The 17,500-nt window shown below is 37.3% G+C and overlaps 1 protein-coding gene across 2 annotated transcripts in view; it reads left to right on the top strand.

Annotated features, from left to right (window-relative positions):
• Positions 1-17,500, top strand: part of LOC137641967 (cuticle protein 19-like) — a 26,477-nt gene that overhangs the window by 3,096 nt on the left and 5,881 nt on the right. The window contains exon 1 of one of the 2 annotated variants that reach the window (XM_068374535.1): positions 16,832-16,911. The exons of the other annotated variant lie outside the window; for it this stretch is intronic. The gene's annotated coding sequence lies outside the window, so the exon portion shown is untranslated. Of the gene's footprint in view, positions 1-16,831; positions 16,912-17,500 lie in introns of those variants that run through there. 2 annotated transcript variants of the gene reach the window in all.

The following is a 17,500-nucleotide window of genomic DNA, read 5'->3' as shown; positions in this document are numbered from 1 at the left end:
GTTTAAGTTTTGAAATGTTTGTTTAATCTCCCTCTATCTACAGTCTATTGCATTTCACTCCATCATGTCCTGGATTGGGCTCCTCTCTATGGTCAATGTCAGCCTCTATAATGTCCTATAGCTGGCACTTCTCATTAACTCAACACTTTGGCATACTTTCATAAATCTAGTCACTAGTGGATCGAATCTGCCTTGACTTTTTTGGATATCGTCATCCCACAAGTCAGTTAATTCTTATGCCTTTATTGCAAGTCCATTATCTTTAGCGTTAATTCCTTTGATTCGAATTAATGTTACACACCCAGAATCCCAGTTTATAACTATTTCTATGGAAGTTCATTTCCTGTTTGCTTTCTATAGAGGTTAATTGATGCCATAAGTCCTGGAGTTCATTAACTGTTTTCGTTATCATTTGATGTCTCTTCCAAAAGTTTATTTGATGTTATCCTCCCTAGAGTTCATTTGATGTCTCTTCCTTAGAGTCATTTGATGTTACCATCCTAAGAGTTTATTGATGTTCCACCCTTAAGTTCATTTGATGTTATCCTTCCTTTAGTTAATTGGTGTCTCTCCCTTAATTTGATTTGATGTTACCCACCCTCGAATTTGTTGATATCTCTCCCTTATGTTCATTTGACGTTACCCTTCCTATATATTATATGATGTCTTTCATTTATGTACATTTAATATTACCCTCACTGAACTTTATTTCATCTGTCTTTGGGTGTATTTGTTGTTACCCTCCCTACATTTTATTTGACGTCTCTACCCTAAGTTCATTTGATATGACGCTCCCTATTGTCCAGTTGAGGTCATTCCTTTAAATTATTTGATGTTATCCTCATTTTACTTTGAGGTCCCTCCCTTACTTGGATTGGATATTACCCTCCCTTAATTAATTTGAGGTCCTTCACTTATTAGCATTTTATGTTACCCTCCCTTTATTTTATTTGAGGTCCCTTCCTTATTTGCAATTAATGTTACCCTAGTTTTACTATATTTCAGGTCCCTCCTTTATATGCAATTGATGTTGTCCTCCCGTTATTTCATTTGAAGTACCTTCCTTATTTTTATTTGACGTTACCCTCCCTTTAATTTATTTAAGGTTCCTACCTTTCTTGCATTTGATGTTACACCCCCTAATTTTATTTGAGGTTCAACCATTATTTGCATTTCATGTTACCCTCCCATATTTTACTTGACGTCGCCCCCATATATGGACTTGATGTTACCCTCTCTTTATTTTATTTGAAGTCCCTCACTTGTTGGCATTTGATGTTACCCTCCCATATTTTACTTGACGTCGCTCCCTTATATGGACTTGATGTTACTATCCCTTTATTTTATTTGAAGTCCCTCCCTTGTTGGCATTTGATGTTACCCTCCCATATTTTACTTGACGTCGCTCCCTTATATGGACTTGATGTTACCCTCCCTTTATTTTATTTGAAGTCCCTCCCTTGTTGGCATTTGATGTTACCCTCCCATATTTTAATATAGGTCCCTCCCTTATATGGACTTAATATTACACTCCCTTTATTTAATTTGAGATAAATCCCATGTTCGCATATGATGTTACCCTCCCATATTTTACTTTAGGTCCCTCCCTTATTTGGACTTGATGTTAGCCTTCCTTTATTTTAATTGAGGTCCTTCCCTTGTTGGCATTTGATGTTACCCTCCCATATTTCCCTTTAGGTCCCTCTTTTATATGGACTTGATATTACCCTCCCATTATTTCATTTCTATGTCCTTCCCTTATTGCCATTTGATGTTACCCTCCCATATTTTACTTTAGGTCCCTCCCTTATATGGACTTGATATTACCCTCCCATTATTTCATTTCTATGTCCTTCCCTTATTGCCATTTGATGTTACCCTCCCATATTTTACCTTAGGTCCCTCCCTTACATGGACTTGATATTACCCTACCTTTATATAATTTGAGTTCCCTCCCTTGTTGACATTTGATGTTACCCTCCCATATTTTACTTTAGGTCCCTCCCTTATATGGAATTGATATTAACCTCCATTTATTTCATTTCTATGTCCCTCCCTTATTGCCATTTGATGTTACCCTCCCATATTTTACCTTAGGTCCCTCCCTTACATGGACTTGATATTACCCTACCTTTATATAATTTGAGTTCCCTCACTTGTTGGCATTTGATGTTACCCTCCCATATTTTACTTTAGGTCCCTACCTTATTTGGACTTGATGTTAGCCTTCCTTTATTTTAATTGAGGTCCTTCCCTTGTTGGCATTTGATGTTACCCTCCCATATTTCCCTTTAGGTCCCTCTTTTATATGGACTTGATATTACCCTCCCATTATTTCATTTCTATGTCCCACCCTTGTTGGCATTTGATGTTACCCTCCCATAATTCACTTGAGGACCATCCCTTATATGGACTTGATATTACCCTCCCTCTATTTATTTTGAGATACTTCCCTTGTTGGCATTTGATGTTACCCTCCCATATTTTACTTTAGGTCCCTCCCTTATATGGACTTGACATTACCCTCCCTTTATTTAATTTGAGATCCCTCCCTTGTTGGCATTTGGTGTTACCCTCCCATATTTTACTTTAGGTCCCTCCCTTATATGGACTTGATATTACCCTCCCTTTATTTAATTCGAGTTCCGTCCCTTGTTGACATTTGATGTTACCCTCCCATATTTTACATTAGGTCCCTTCCTTATATGGACTTGATATTACCCTCCCTTTATTTAATTTGAGATCCCTCCCTTGTTGGCATTTGATGTTACCCTCCCATATTTTACTTTAGGTCCCTTCCTTAAATGGACTTAATATTACCCTCCCATTATTTCATTTCTATGTCCCTCCCTTGTTGGCATTTGATGTTACACTCCCATATTTTACTTTAGGTCCCTCCCTTATATGGACTTGATATTACCCTCCCTTTATTTAATTTGAGATCCCTCCCTTGTTGGCATTTGATGTTACCCTCCCATATTTTACTTTAGGTCCCTCCCTTATATGGACTTAACATTACCCTCCCTTTATTTAATTTGAGATCCCTCCCTTGTTGGCATTTGATGTTACCCTCCCATATTTTACTTTAGGTCCCTTCCTTATATGGACTTAACATTACCCTCCCTTTATTTAATTTGAGATCCCTCCCTTGTTGGCATTTGATGTTACCCTCCCATATTTTACTTTAGGTCCCTTCCTTATATGGACTTAATATTACCCTCCTATTATTTCATTTCTATGTCCCTCCCTTGTTGGCATTTGATGTTACACTCCCATATTTTACTTTAGGTCCCTCCCTTATATGGACTTGATATTACCCTCCCTTTATTTAATTTGAGATCCCTCCCTTGTTGGCATTTGATGTTACCCTCCCATATTTTACTTTAGGTCCCTTCCTTATATGGACTTAATATTACCCTCCCATTATTCCATTTCTATGTCCCTCCCTTGTTGGCATTTGATGTTACACTCCCATATTTTACTTTAGGTCCCTCCCTTATATGGACTTGATATTACCCTCCCTTTAATTAATTTGAGATCCCTCCCTTGTTGGCATTTGATGTTACCCTCCCATATTTTACTTTAAGTTCCTCCCTTATATGGACTTGATATTACCCTCCCTTAATTTAATTCGAGTTCCCTCCCTTGTTGGCATTTGATGTTACCCTCCCATATTTTACTTTAGGTCCCTCCCTTATATGGACTTGATATTACCCTCCCTTTATTTATTTTGAGATCCCAGCCTTGTTGGCATTTTTTGTTACCCTCCCATATTTTACTTTAGGTCCCTCCCTCATATGGACTTGATATTACCCTCCCTTTATTTTAATTCAAGTCCCTCCCCTGTTTGTATTTGATGTTACCCTCCCATATTTTACTTTAGGTCCCTCCCTTATATGGACTTGAGATTACCCTCCCTTTATTTAATTTGAGATCCCTCCCTTGTTTACATTTGATGTTACCCTCCCATATTTTACTTTAGGTCCCTCCCTCATATGGACTTGATATTACCCTCCCTTTATTTTAATTCAAGTCCTTCCCCTGTTTGTATTTGATGTTACCCTCCCATATTTTACTTAAGGTCCCTCCCTTATATGGACTTGATATTACCTTCCCTTTATTAAATTTGAGATCCCTCCCTTGTTCACATTTGTTGTTACCCTCCCATATTTTACTTAAGGTCCCTCCCTTATATGGACTTGATATTACCCTCCCTTTATTTATTTTGAGATCCCTCCCTTGTTTACGTTTGATGTTACCCTCCCATATTTTACTTTAGGTCCCTCCCTTATATGGATTTGATATTACCGTCTCTTTATTTAATTTGAGATCCCTCCTTTGTTGACATTTGATGTTACCCTCCAATATTTTACTTAAGGTCCCTCCCTTATATGGACTTGATATTACCCTACCTTTATTTAATTTGAGATCCCTCCCTTGTTGGCATTTGGTGTTACACTCCCATATTTTACTTTAGGTCCCTCCCCTACATGGATTTGATATTACCCTCCCTTTATTTAATTTGAGATCCCTCCATTGTTTACATTTGATGTTACCCTCCCATATTTTACTTTAGGTCCCTCCCTTAAATGGATTTGATATTACCGCCCCTTTATTTAATTTGAGATCCCTTCTTTGTTGACATTTGATGTTACCCTCCCATATTTTACTTAAGGTCCCTCCCTTATATGGACTTGATATTACCCTACCTTTATTTAATTTGAGATCCCTCCCTTGTTGGCATTTGGTGTTACACTCCCATATTTTACTTTAGGTCCCTCCCCTACATGGATTTGATATTACCCTCCCTTTATTTAATTTGAGATCCCTCCATTGCTTACATTTGATGTTACCCTCCCATATTTTACTTTAGGTCCCTCCCTTAAATGGATTTGATATTACCGTCCCTTTATTTAATTTGAGATCCCTCCTTTGTTGACATTTGATGTTACCCTCCCATATTTTACTTAAGGTCCCTCCCTTATATGGACTTGATATTACCCTACCTTTATTTAATTTGAGATCCCTCCCTTGTTGGCATTTGGTGTTACACTCCCATATTTTACTTTAGGTCCCTCCCCTACATGGATTTGATATTACCCTCCCTTTATTTAATTTGAGATCCCTCCCTTGTTGGCATTTGATGTTACCCTACCATATTTTACTTTAGGTCCCTCCCTTATATGGGCTTGATGTTACCCTCCCTTTATTTAATTTGAAATCCCTCCATTGTTTACATTTGATGTTACCCTCCCATATTTTACTTTAGGTCCCTCCCTTATATGGATTTGATATTACCGTCCCTTTATTTAATTTGAGATCCCTCCCTTGTTGGCATTTGATGTTACCCTCCCATATTTTACTTAAGTTCCCTCCCTTAAATGGACTTAATATTACCCTCCCATTATTTCATTTCTATGTCCCTCCCTTGTTGGCATTTGATGTTACCCTCCCATATTTTACTTTAGGTCCCTCCCTTATATGGGCTTGATGTTACCCTCCCTTTATTTAATTTGAAATCCCTCCATTGTTTACATTTGATGTTACCCTCCCATATTTTACTTTAGGTCCATCCCTTATATGGACTTGCTATTACCCTCCCTTTATTTATTTTGAGATGCTTCCTTTATTGGCATTCGATGTTACCCTCCCATATTTTACTTTAGGTCCCTCCCTTATATGGACTTGATATTACCCTCCCTTTATTTATTTTGAGATACTTCCCTTGTTGGCATTTGATATTACCCTCCCATATTTTACTTTAGGTCCCTCCCTTATATGGACATGATATTACCCTCCCTTTATTTATTTTGAGATACTTCCCTTGTTGGCATTTGATGTTACCCTCCCATATTTTACTTTAGGTCCCTCCCTCATATGGACTTGATATTACCCTCCCTTTATTTATTTTGAGATACTTCCCTTGTTGGCATTTGATGTTACCCTCCCATATTTTACTTTAGGTCCCTCCCTTATATGGACTTGATATTACCGTCCCTTTATCTAATTTGAGATCCCTCCCTTGTTGGCATTTGAGGTTACCCTCCCATATTTTATTTTAGGTCCCTCCCTTATATGGACTTGATATTACCCTCCCTTTATTTATTTTGAGATACTTCCCTTGTTGGCATTTGATGTTACCCTCCCATATTTTACTTTGGATCCCTCCCTTATATGGACTTGATATTACCCTCCCTTTATTTATTTTGAGATACTTCCCTTGTTGGCATTTGATGTTACCCTCCCATATTTTACTTTAGGTCCCTCCCTCATATGGACTTGATATTACCCTCCCTTTATTTATTTTGAGATACTTCCCTTGTTGGCATTTGATGTTACCCTCCCATATTTTACTTTAGGTCCCTCCCTTATATGGACTTGATATTACCCTCCCTTTATTTATTTTGAGATACTTCCCTTGTTGGCATTTGATGTTACCCTCCCATATTTTACTTTAGGTCCCTCCCTTATATGGACTTAATATTACCCTCCCTTTATTTATTTTGAGATACTTCCCTTGTTGGCATTTGATGTTACCCTCCCATATTTTACTTTAGGTCCCTCCCTTATATGGAGTTGATATTACCCTCCCTTTATTTATTTTGAGATACTTCCCTTGTTGGCATTTGATGTTACCCTCCCATATTTTACTTAAGGTCCCTCCCTTATATGGACTTGATATTACCCTCCCTTTATTTAATTTGAGATCCCTCCCTTGTTAGCATTTGGTGTTACACTCCCATATTTTACTTAAGGTCCCTCCCCTAGATGGACTTGATATTACCCTCCCTTTATTTAATTTGAGGTCCCTCCCTTGCTGATATTTGAAGTTACCCTCCCATATTTTACTTTAGGCCACTCACCTACATGGACTTGATATTACCCTCCCTTTAATTAATTTAAGGTCCCTCCCTTGTTGGCATTTGATGTTACCCTCCCATATTTTACTTTGGGTCCCTCCCTTATATGGGCTTGATATTACCCTCCCTTTAATTAATTTGATATCCCTCCCTTGTTGGCATTTGATGGTACCCTCCCATATTTCATTTGAGGTCCATCCTTTATATTGATTTGATGTTGCCCTCCCTTGTTGGCATTTGATGTTACCCTCCCATATTTTACTTCAGGTACCTCCCTTATATGGACTTGATATTACGCTCCCTTTATTTAATTTGAGATCCCTCCCTTGTTGGTATTTGATCTTACCCTCCCATATTTTACTTTAGGTCCCTCCCTTATATGGACTTGATATTACGCTCCCTTTATTTAATTTGAGATCCCTCCCTTGTTGGTATTTGATCTTACCCTCCCATATTTTACTTTAGGTCCCTCCCTTATATGGACTTGATATTACCCTCCCTTTATTTAATTTAAGATCCCTCCCTTGTTAGCATTTGATGTTACCCTCCCATATTTTACTTTAGGTCCCTCCCTTATATGGACTTGATACTAGCCTCCCTTTATTTAATTTGAGATCCCTCCCTTGTTTACATTTGATGTTACCCTCCCATATTTTACTTTAGGTCCCTCCCTTATATGGACTTGATATTACCGTCCCTTTATCTAATTTGAGATCCCTCCCTCTTTGGCATTAGGTGTTACCCTCCGATATTTTAATTTAGGTCCCTCCTTTATAAGACCTTGATATTACCCTCCCTTTATTTAATTTGAGCCCGCTCCCTTGTTGGCATTTGATGTTACCCTCCCTTTATTTAATTTTAGGTCCCTCCCTTGATGTCATTTGATGTTTCCCTCCCATGATTTACTTTAGGTCCCTCCCTTATATGGACTTGAATTACCCTCTCTTTATTTATTTTGAGGTCCCTTCCTTGTTGGCATTTGATGTTTCCCTCCCATATTTTACTTTAGATCCCTCCCTTATATGTACTTGATATTACCCTCACTTTATTTGATTTTAGTTCCCTCCTTGTTGGCATTTGATGTTACCCTCCCATATTTTACTTTAGGTCCCTCCCTTATATGGACTTGATATTACCCTACATTTATTCAATTTGAGGACCCTCCCTTGTTGGCATTTGATGTTACCCTCCCATATTTTACATTATGTCCCTCCCTCATATGGACTTGATATCACCTTCCCTTTATTTGATTTTAGTTCCCTCCTTGTTGGCATTTGGTGTTACCCTCCCATATTTTACTTTAGGTCCCTTCCTTATATGGACTTCATATCACCCTCCCTTTATTTAATTTGAGGTCCCTCCCTTGTTGGCGTTTGATGTTAACCTCCCATATTTCACATTAGGTCCCTCCCTTATATGGACTTCATATCACCCTTCCTTTATTTTATTTTAGTACCCTCCTTGTTGGTATTTGATGTTACCCTCCCATATATCACTTTAGGTCCCTCCCTTATATGGACTTGATATTACCCTACCTTTATTTAATTTGAGGTCCCTCCTTTGTTGGCATTTGATGTTACCCTACCATGTTTTACTTTAGGTCCCTCCCTTATATGGACTTGATATTACTCTCCCTTTATTTAATTTGAGGTCCCTCCCTTGTTGGCATTTGATGTTACCCTCCCATGTTTTACTTTAGGTCCCTCCCTTATATGGACTTGATATTACTCTCCCTTTATTTAATTTGAGGTCCCTCCCTTGTTGGCATTTGATGTTACCCTCCCATGTTTTACTTTAGGTCCCTCCCTTATATGGACTTGATATTACTCTCCCTTTATTTAATTTGAGATCCCTCCCTTGTTGTCATTTGATGTTACCCTCCCATGTTTTACTTTAGGTCCCTCCCTTATATGGACTTGATATTACTCTCCTTTTATTTAATTTGAGATTCCTCCCTTGTTGTCATTTGATGTTACCCTCCCATGTTTTACTTTAGGTCCCTCCCTTATATGGACTTGATATTACTCTCCCTTTATTTAATTTGAGGTCCCCCCCCCTTGTTGGCATTTGATGTTACCCTCCCATGTTTTACTTTAGGTCCCTCCCTTATATGGACTTGATATTACCCTCCCTTTATTTAATTTGAGATCCCTCCCTTGTTGTCATTTGATGTTACCCTCCCATGTTTTACTTTAGGTCCCTCCCTTATATGGATTTGATATTACTCTCCCTTTATTTAATTTGAGGTCCCTCCCTTGTTGGCATTTGATGTTACCCTCCCATGTTTTACTTTAGGTCCCTCCCTTATATGGACTTGATATTACCCTCCCTTTATTTGATTTGAGATCCCTCCCTTGTTGTCATTTGATGTTACCCTCCCATGTTTTACTTTAGGTCCCTCCCTTATATGGACTTGATATTACTCTCCCTTTATTTAATTTGAGGTCCCTCCCTTGTTGGCATTTGATGTTACCCTCCCATATTTTACTTTAGGTCCCTCCCTTATATGGACTTGATATTACCCTCCCTTTATTTAATTTGAGATCCCTCCCTTGTTGGCATTTGATGTTACCCTCCCATGTTTTACTTTAGGTCCCTCCCTTATATGGACTTGATATTACTCTCCCTTTATTTAATTTGAGGTCCCTCCTTTGTTGGCATTTGATGTTACCCTCCCATGTTTTACTTTAGGCCCCTCCCTTATATGGACTTGATATTACCCTCCCATTATTTCCTTTCTATGTCCCTCCCTTGTTGGCATTTGATGTTACCCTCCCATATTTTACTTTATGTCCCTCCCTTATATGGACTTGATATTACCCTCCCTTTATTCGATTTCAGTTCCCTCCTTGTTGGCATTTGATGTTACCCTCCCATATTTCACTTTAGGTCCCTCCCTTATATGGACTTGATATTACTCTCCCTTTATTTAATTTGAGGTCCATCCCTAGTTGGCGTTTGATATTAACCTCCCATATTTCACTTTAGGTCCCTCCCTTATATGGACTTCATATCACCCTCCCTTTATTTTTTTTTAGTACCCTCCTTGTTGGCATTTGATGTTACCCTCCCATATTTCACTTTAGGTCCCTCTCTTATTTGGACCTGATATTACCCTCCCTTTATTTAATTTGAGATCCCTCCCTTGTTGTCATTTGATGTTACCCTCCCATGTTTTACTTTAGGTCCCTCCCTTATATGGACTTGATATTACTCTCCCTTTATTTAATTTGAGGTCCCTCCCTTGTTGGCATTTGATGTTACCCTCCCATGTTTTACTTTAGGTCCCCCCCTTATATGGACTTGATATTACCCTCCCTTTATTTAATTTGAGATCCCTCCCTTGTTGTCATTTGATGTTACCCTCCCATGTTTTATTTTAGGTCCCTCCCTTATATGGACTTGATATTACTCTCCCTTTATTTAATTTGAGGTCCCTCCCTTGTTGGCATTTGATGTTACCCTCCCATGTTTTACTTTAGGCCCCTCCCTTATATGGACTTGATATTACCCTCCCATTATTTCCTTTCTATGTCCCTCCCTTGTTGGCATTTGATGTTACCCTCCCATATTTTACTTTATGTCCCTCCCTTATATGGACTTGATATTACCCTCCCTTTATTCGATTTCAGTTCCCTCCTTGTTGGCATTTGATGTTACCCTCCCATATTTCACTTTAGGTCCCTCCCTTATATGGACTTGATATTACTCTCCCTTTATTTAATTTGAGGTCCATCCCTAGTTGGCGTTTGATATTAACCTCCCATATTTCACTTTAGGTCCCTCCCTTATATGGACTTCATATCACCCTCCCTTTATATTTTTTTAGTACCCTCCTTGTTGGCATTTGATGTTACCCTCCCATATTTCACTTCAGGTCCCTCTCTTATTTGGACCTGATATTACCCTACCTTTATTTAATTTGATGTCCCTCCCTTGTTGGCATTTGATGTTACCCTCCCATATTTTACTTTAGGTCCCTACCTTTTATGGACTTGATGTTACCCTCCCTTTATTTTATTCGATGTCCCTCACATATTTGCATTTGGTGTTACCCTCCCATATTTCACTTAAGGTCCCTCCCTTATATGGAATTGATATTACCCTCCCTTTATTTAATTTGAGATCCCTCCCTTGTTGGCATTTGATGTTACCTTCCCATATTTTACTTTAGGTCTCTCATTTATATCGACTTGATATTACCCTCCTTTGAATTAATTTGAGGTCCCTCCCTTGTTGGCATTTGATGTTACCCTCCCATATTTCACTTTATGTCCCTCCCTTACATGGGCTTGGTATTACTCTCCCTTTATTTAATTTGAGGTTCCTTCCTTGCTGGAATTTGATGTTAACCTCCCATATTTTACTTTAGGTCCCTCCCTTATATGGATTTGATATTACCCTCCCTTTATTTGATTTGAGGTTGGTGTTACCCTCCCATGTTTTACTTTAGGTCCCTCCCTTATATGGACTTGATATTACCCTCCCTTTATTTTATTTGAGGTTGGTGTTACCCTCTCATGCTTAATTTAGGTCCCTCCCTTATATCGACTTGATGTTACCCTCCCTTTATTTCATTTGATGTTACCCTCCTATATTTTACTTAACGTCCCTCACTTATATGGACTTGATATTACTTTCCCTTTATTTAATTTGATGTCCCTTCTGTGTTGGCATTTGATGTTACCATCCCATATATTACTTTAGGTCCCTTCCTTATATGGACTTGGTGTTATCCTCCCTTTATTTTATTTGATGTCCCTCCCTTATTTGCATTTGCTGTTACCCTCCCATATTTCAATTTAGGTCCGTCCCTTATTTGGACTTGATATTACCCTCCCTTTATCTTATTTGATATCCCTCACTAGTTGACATTTGAGGTTACCCTCCCATATTTTACTTTAGGTCCCTCCCTTACATGGACTTAATATTACCCTCCCTTTATTTTATTTCATTTCTCTCCCATATTTGCATTTAATATTCCCCTCCCATATTTTACTTTAGGCCCCTCCCTTACATGGACTTGATATTACCCTCCCTTTATTTCATTCAAGGTCCCTCCCTTGTTTGCATTTGATGTTACCCTCCTATATTTTACTCTAGTTTCCTCCTCATATGGACTTGATATTACCCTCCCTTTATTTTAATTCAAGTCCCTCCCCTGTTTGTTTTTGATGTTACCCTCCAATATTTTACTTTAGGTCCCTCTCTTATATGGATTTGATGTTACCCTCCCTTTATTTTATTCGATGTCCCTCCCATATTTGCATTTGATGTTACCCTCCCATATTTTACTTTAGGTCCCTCCCTTCTATGGACTCGATGTTACCCTCCTTTTATTTGACTCGATGTCCTTCCCATATATGCGTTTAATGTTACCCTCCCTTATTTTTTTTGAGGTCCGTTCTTCATTTACATTTGATGTTACTCTCACTTCAGTTTACTTGAAATCCCACCCTTATTTTTATTTAATATTATCCCTTCTTTATTTCATTTGAGGTCCCTCTCATATTTTCATTTCACGTTACTTTCCCTTTATTTCATTTGAGGTCTATCCCTTATTTGCATTTGATGTTAACTTCCCATTATTCTATTTAGGGTCCCATCCTTAATAGCATTTGATGTTACTCTCGCTTTAGTTCACTTGAAGTCCCCCCCCCCCTTATTTTTATTCCATATTACCCTTCCTTTATTTTATTTTTCAGATCGCTCCCTTAATTGCATTTGATGTTAGCTTCCCATTATTTTATCTTAAGTCCTTCCCTTATTTGCATTTGATGTTACCTTCACTTAAATTCACTTGAAGTCCCTCCCTTATTTGTATTTGATATTACCTGTGCTTTATTCTAATCGAGGTCCCTCCCTTTTAATATTACCCTCCCTGTATTTTATTTGAAGTCACTCCCTTATCTGCATTTAATGTTACCTTTCATTTATATTTTTGAGGTCGGTCCCTTATTTGCACTTGATGTTACCCCCCACCCCCCCCCCCACTTTATTTTATTTGAGTTCCCTCCCTTATATGCAATTGGTGTTAACTTCCCTTTATTTTTTTACGTCCCTCTCTTATTTGCTTTTAATGTTACCCTCCCCTTATTTTCTTTGAGTTCTCTCCCTTATTTGCACTTGATATTACCCCCCCCCCTTTATTTCATTTGATGTCCCTCCCTTATTCACATTTGATGTTAACCTTCCTTTATATTTTTTAAGGTTTCTCCTTTCGCTGTTTTGGTGTTATTCTCTCTTTTTTTATATGATGTTCCTCCCTTATTTGCATTTAACATTACCTTCCCTTTATTCTATTTGCGATCCCTCCCTAATTTGCATTTGATATTACCCTCCCTTTATCTTATTTGAGGTCCCTGCCTTATTTGCACTTGATGTTAACATCCTTTTATTTTATTTAAGGTCCCTCTCTTATTTGCATTTATGGTTACCCTCCCCTTATTTTCTTTGAGTCCCTCCATTATTTGCATTTTATATTACCCTCCATTTATTAGATTTGAGGTGCCTCCTTTATTTGCATTGTATGTTACCCTCCCATTACTCTATTTGTGGTCCCTCCCTTATTTGCATTTATGGTTACCCTCCCTTTATTTCACTTGAGTCCCTCCATTATTTGCATTTGATATTACCCTCCATTTATTAGATTTGAGGTACCTCCTTTATTTGCATTGTATGTTACCCTCCCATTACTCTATTTGTGGTCCCTCCCTTATCTGCATTTATGGTTACCCTCCCTTTATTCCATTATTTGCATTTGCTATTACCCTCCATTTATTTCATTTGAGGTTCCTCCCTCATTTTCACTTGATGTCACACCCCTTTACTTTATTTGATGTCCATCCCTTATTTGCATTTAATGTTACCCTCCCATTACTTTTTTGTGGTCTCTATCCTATATGTGCTTGATGGTAATTTCCCTTTTTATTATTTGTTGTCCTTCCTTTAGTTGCATTTGACGTTACACTCTTTTTATTTGAGGTTCATTCCATATTTGCATTTGTTATTACCCTCCCTATATGTCTTAGGTCACTCACTTATTTGGATTTAATGTTACCCTTCCGTTGTCTTATTTGAGGTACCTCCCTTATTTGCACTTGATGTGACCCTCTTTGTATATTATTTGAGGTCCCTCCCTTATTTGCATTTCATGTTACCCTCCCTTTAATTCATTTAACGTCCCTCCATTATTTGCAATTGATGTTATCTAATGTTACCCTCACTTTATTTTATTTGAAATCCCTACCTTATTTGCTCCTGATGTTACCCTTCCTTTATCTTATTTGTTGCTCCTCCTTTATTTGCACTTGATGTTACCCTTTCTGTATTTTTTTAGGTCCCTCCTTTATTTGTATTCAATGCCCCCCCCCCCTTATTTTATTTGAGGTTTTTTCCTTATTTGCACTTGATGTTTCCTTCCCTTCATTTTATTCGGCCTTTAGTGGCCTTTGGTATTACCCTCCATTTTTTTCTTTTTTTTTTGTCCCACCGTAATTTCTGTATGATGTTACTCTCCTTTTAGTTTTGAGGTCTCTCCCTTATTTTCATTTGATATCACCCTCCCTTCAATTTATTAGGGTACCTCCCTTACTTGCATTTGATGATACCCTCCCTTTATTTTATTTGAGGTCCCTTCCTTATTTTCATTTAATATTACTGTCCCTTTATTTCATTTAAAGTCTCCCCCCCCCCTTTATTCGCATTTACTATTATCCTGTCTTTATTATATTTGAGATCCCTCCCTTAATTGCAATTGATGTTACCTTCCCTTTACTTTGTTTGAGGTATCTCCTTTATTTGCATTCAATATTAGCCTCCCTTCATTTTTTTAAGTCCCTCCCTTATCTGGACTTGATGTTACCCTTCCTTTGTTGTATTTGAGGTCCCTACCTTATTTGCATTTGATGTTACCCTACATTTATTTTATTCAATGTCCCTCCCTTACTTGCATTCGATGTCACCCTCCCCTTCATTTTATTTGAGGTCCCATCCTTACTTGCATTTGATGTTACCTTTCCTTTATTTTATTTGAACTCTCTATTATTAGCATTTAAGTTATCCTCCCTTTATTTCATTAACATTCCCTCCCTTATTTGCACTAGTTGTTGCCGTTCCTTTATTTTATTTCAGGTTGCTCCATCATTTGCATATGGTGTTAACCTCCCTTTATTTGAGGTCCCTTCCTTGGGTTTATTTGATGTTACCCTCCTTAAATCCTATTTGATGTCTCTCCTCCAAGTTAATTTGCTATTACCCTACATATTGTTCTGCTAATATCCCTCATTTATATCAATATGATGTTATCCTTCCTTGAGTTTGTTTGATGTTACCTTCCAGTGAGTAAATCGATGCCTCTCGTTTAAACTTATTAGATACTACCTACAATATAGTTCATTTGATTTATCTTCTTTATGTTAATCGGATGTCACAATCCCTAGGGTTTATTTGATGTCTTCCCCCTCCCCTTTAAGTTCATTTGATTTTTCTCTTCCTATAGTTCGTTTGATGTGTCCCCATTAAGTTCATTTGTAGTTACCCTCCCTATATTTTAGTTGAAGTCTCTCCGTATTCAGGATGCCAGAGAACTTCAAATCAATCAATCAATCAATCTCTGCGTAAACATCATTCTATATTATGATTTGTAATGTTGTAATTGTTGTTTATCCATATATTTTTAATGTGTTTTGTTTAATACAAACGCTCTGAAGAAAGCTTTGATTTTATTCAACATTATTTGAAATGATCTATTAATCGTCTCGTAATAGTAATAGTAGGAGTTCATAGCTTGCTTAAATTCTTGGAATAGCTTGAAATTATAATTTTGATTTCGGCATCTAATGTATATCGTTCTTATGAGCACGTTTTCCTGCATTAAAAGTATATTCACGAATACCATTACGAGAGAGAGAGAGAGAGAGAGAGAGAGAGAGAGAGAGAGAGAGAGAGAGAGAGAGAGAGAGAGAGAGAGAGTGCTAGGTTTTCATTTCCGCTTTCGAGCACTTTAATCCTGAATGCATCAGAGAGTTTTATTACTTTCTATATTGAATCTCTTATATAAGGAGCATCTGCAGTGCATAATTCATTGAACACGTAACTCAAAATATTAAGTAATCTTCAATATCATTGCATACTCAACTGTATAAGTATATACCTTATGCTACCTATCCTTTTAATACATTTTTATATAGTATTTGTATTTCAAGAGAAAAGAATACCCCATTCTTTCCAGCACAGTTATCTTTGTGAGCAAATGTACTATAAAGAATAGTTAACATTCTATTTCATGCGTGACTATACTACTCCACGAGTAAAGTATAGGATACAAGTTCACCTTCAGGGGAAATAAGTTAATAAATACCATACATCAAAAGCCTTGGTTATGTTTAGATTAGTTTAGATTTATTAGTTTCGAGGGGGTGTCAAGGGTAAACTATGGGCCATATACTAATTATACCAGTCATCTTTTGTTGTGGTCCACCACTCGAGACGGCAAACCCTAAATAAGAGGAATAAATTATCGTTTAGAGAGCACTGAGGTCGTTGTCTTACACGGGCTTTACATCTATGCATAGATTTATCTGAACATATGGAAAAGAAATCTTAATAAAGATAATTATATCCTGGAAGAAAAAGGAAAATACAACTGATAAAAAGAAAGTAAAAAAAAGAATAAAAAGTAATATAGGGAAAAATTCAATAGGGCAATAAAAGTCCTTCAAGCATTATAGACGCTTATTACTATGAAGAAATCAATAGTTTCATTCGTAGTATTAACTCCTCAATCACCAACCATGAAGGTAAAGTGAAATCATCGACTATACATTATTATTGCTGAATTACACTCATTAGGAGGTCACACGGTCTTTTTAATTGCCCTTTTGAACGGATAATTACACGAGTTTGAGGTCATATCGCATCCATGGGGAAACTACAACCTTATGTAAAAGAAGGACATTGGTTCCCTGTCTCATTTGACGTTTCCTTTCCGCACTGGACGTTGTGTCTGTTCATCAAACACTACAGTACAACTTGTAGTTTATCTCTGAAGGTATTTGGGGCTACCCCTCTCTTTTTGTTAGTTTCTTGAAACTGGTGCTCTCTGTGTTTATCGAAGCCTTATATGAATCAGAGCAATTAAGATATGGGCGAAATGTGTCATGTTATTAAATGTATCAATAAGGAGACAATATTATGATTTTGAAAATGATATACGGTTATTTAATTTCACATAACATTACTTTCGAGTGATCATGCGATTTTCTTTCGTATTAGGAATTCTAGATTTGCAATGTTACAGCCATTACTTGCAATAGCCGTAAAACTGTTGGAGATTGTTTATTTATTTATCTATTTACTCATTCTGCACTTCGGTAATCAGAGGATCATCACCAGCAACTGTTATGAAATAGGAAATCTCATGAGAAAAGTTGTCGAAGCATAGATAATAATTTCATGCTTTCTCAGTTACAATGATAGTTCTAAACCTAATCATCATCGAGTATCAGCAAAATCGCTTATAAACAAAATGATCGAAGCTCCTCAGACAACAGCTGTTGTGGACGGTTATCAGATCCAGTGCCTGTGATGTCTATTTACTATGGGAACTTTTGCAATGAGCATCTTCTTCCCTTTGCAAC

The sequence above is a fragment of the Palaemon carinicauda genome, chromosome 6 (assembly GCF_036898095.1).
Source record: "Palaemon carinicauda isolate YSFRI2023 chromosome 6, ASM3689809v2, whole genome shotgun sequence".
NCBI lineage: Eukaryota > Metazoa > Arthropoda > Malacostraca > Decapoda > Palaemonidae > Palaemon > Palaemon carinicauda.
Note: the sequence above shows the minus strand (reverse complement) of the source record. Positions and strands in the feature narration are given on the sequence as shown.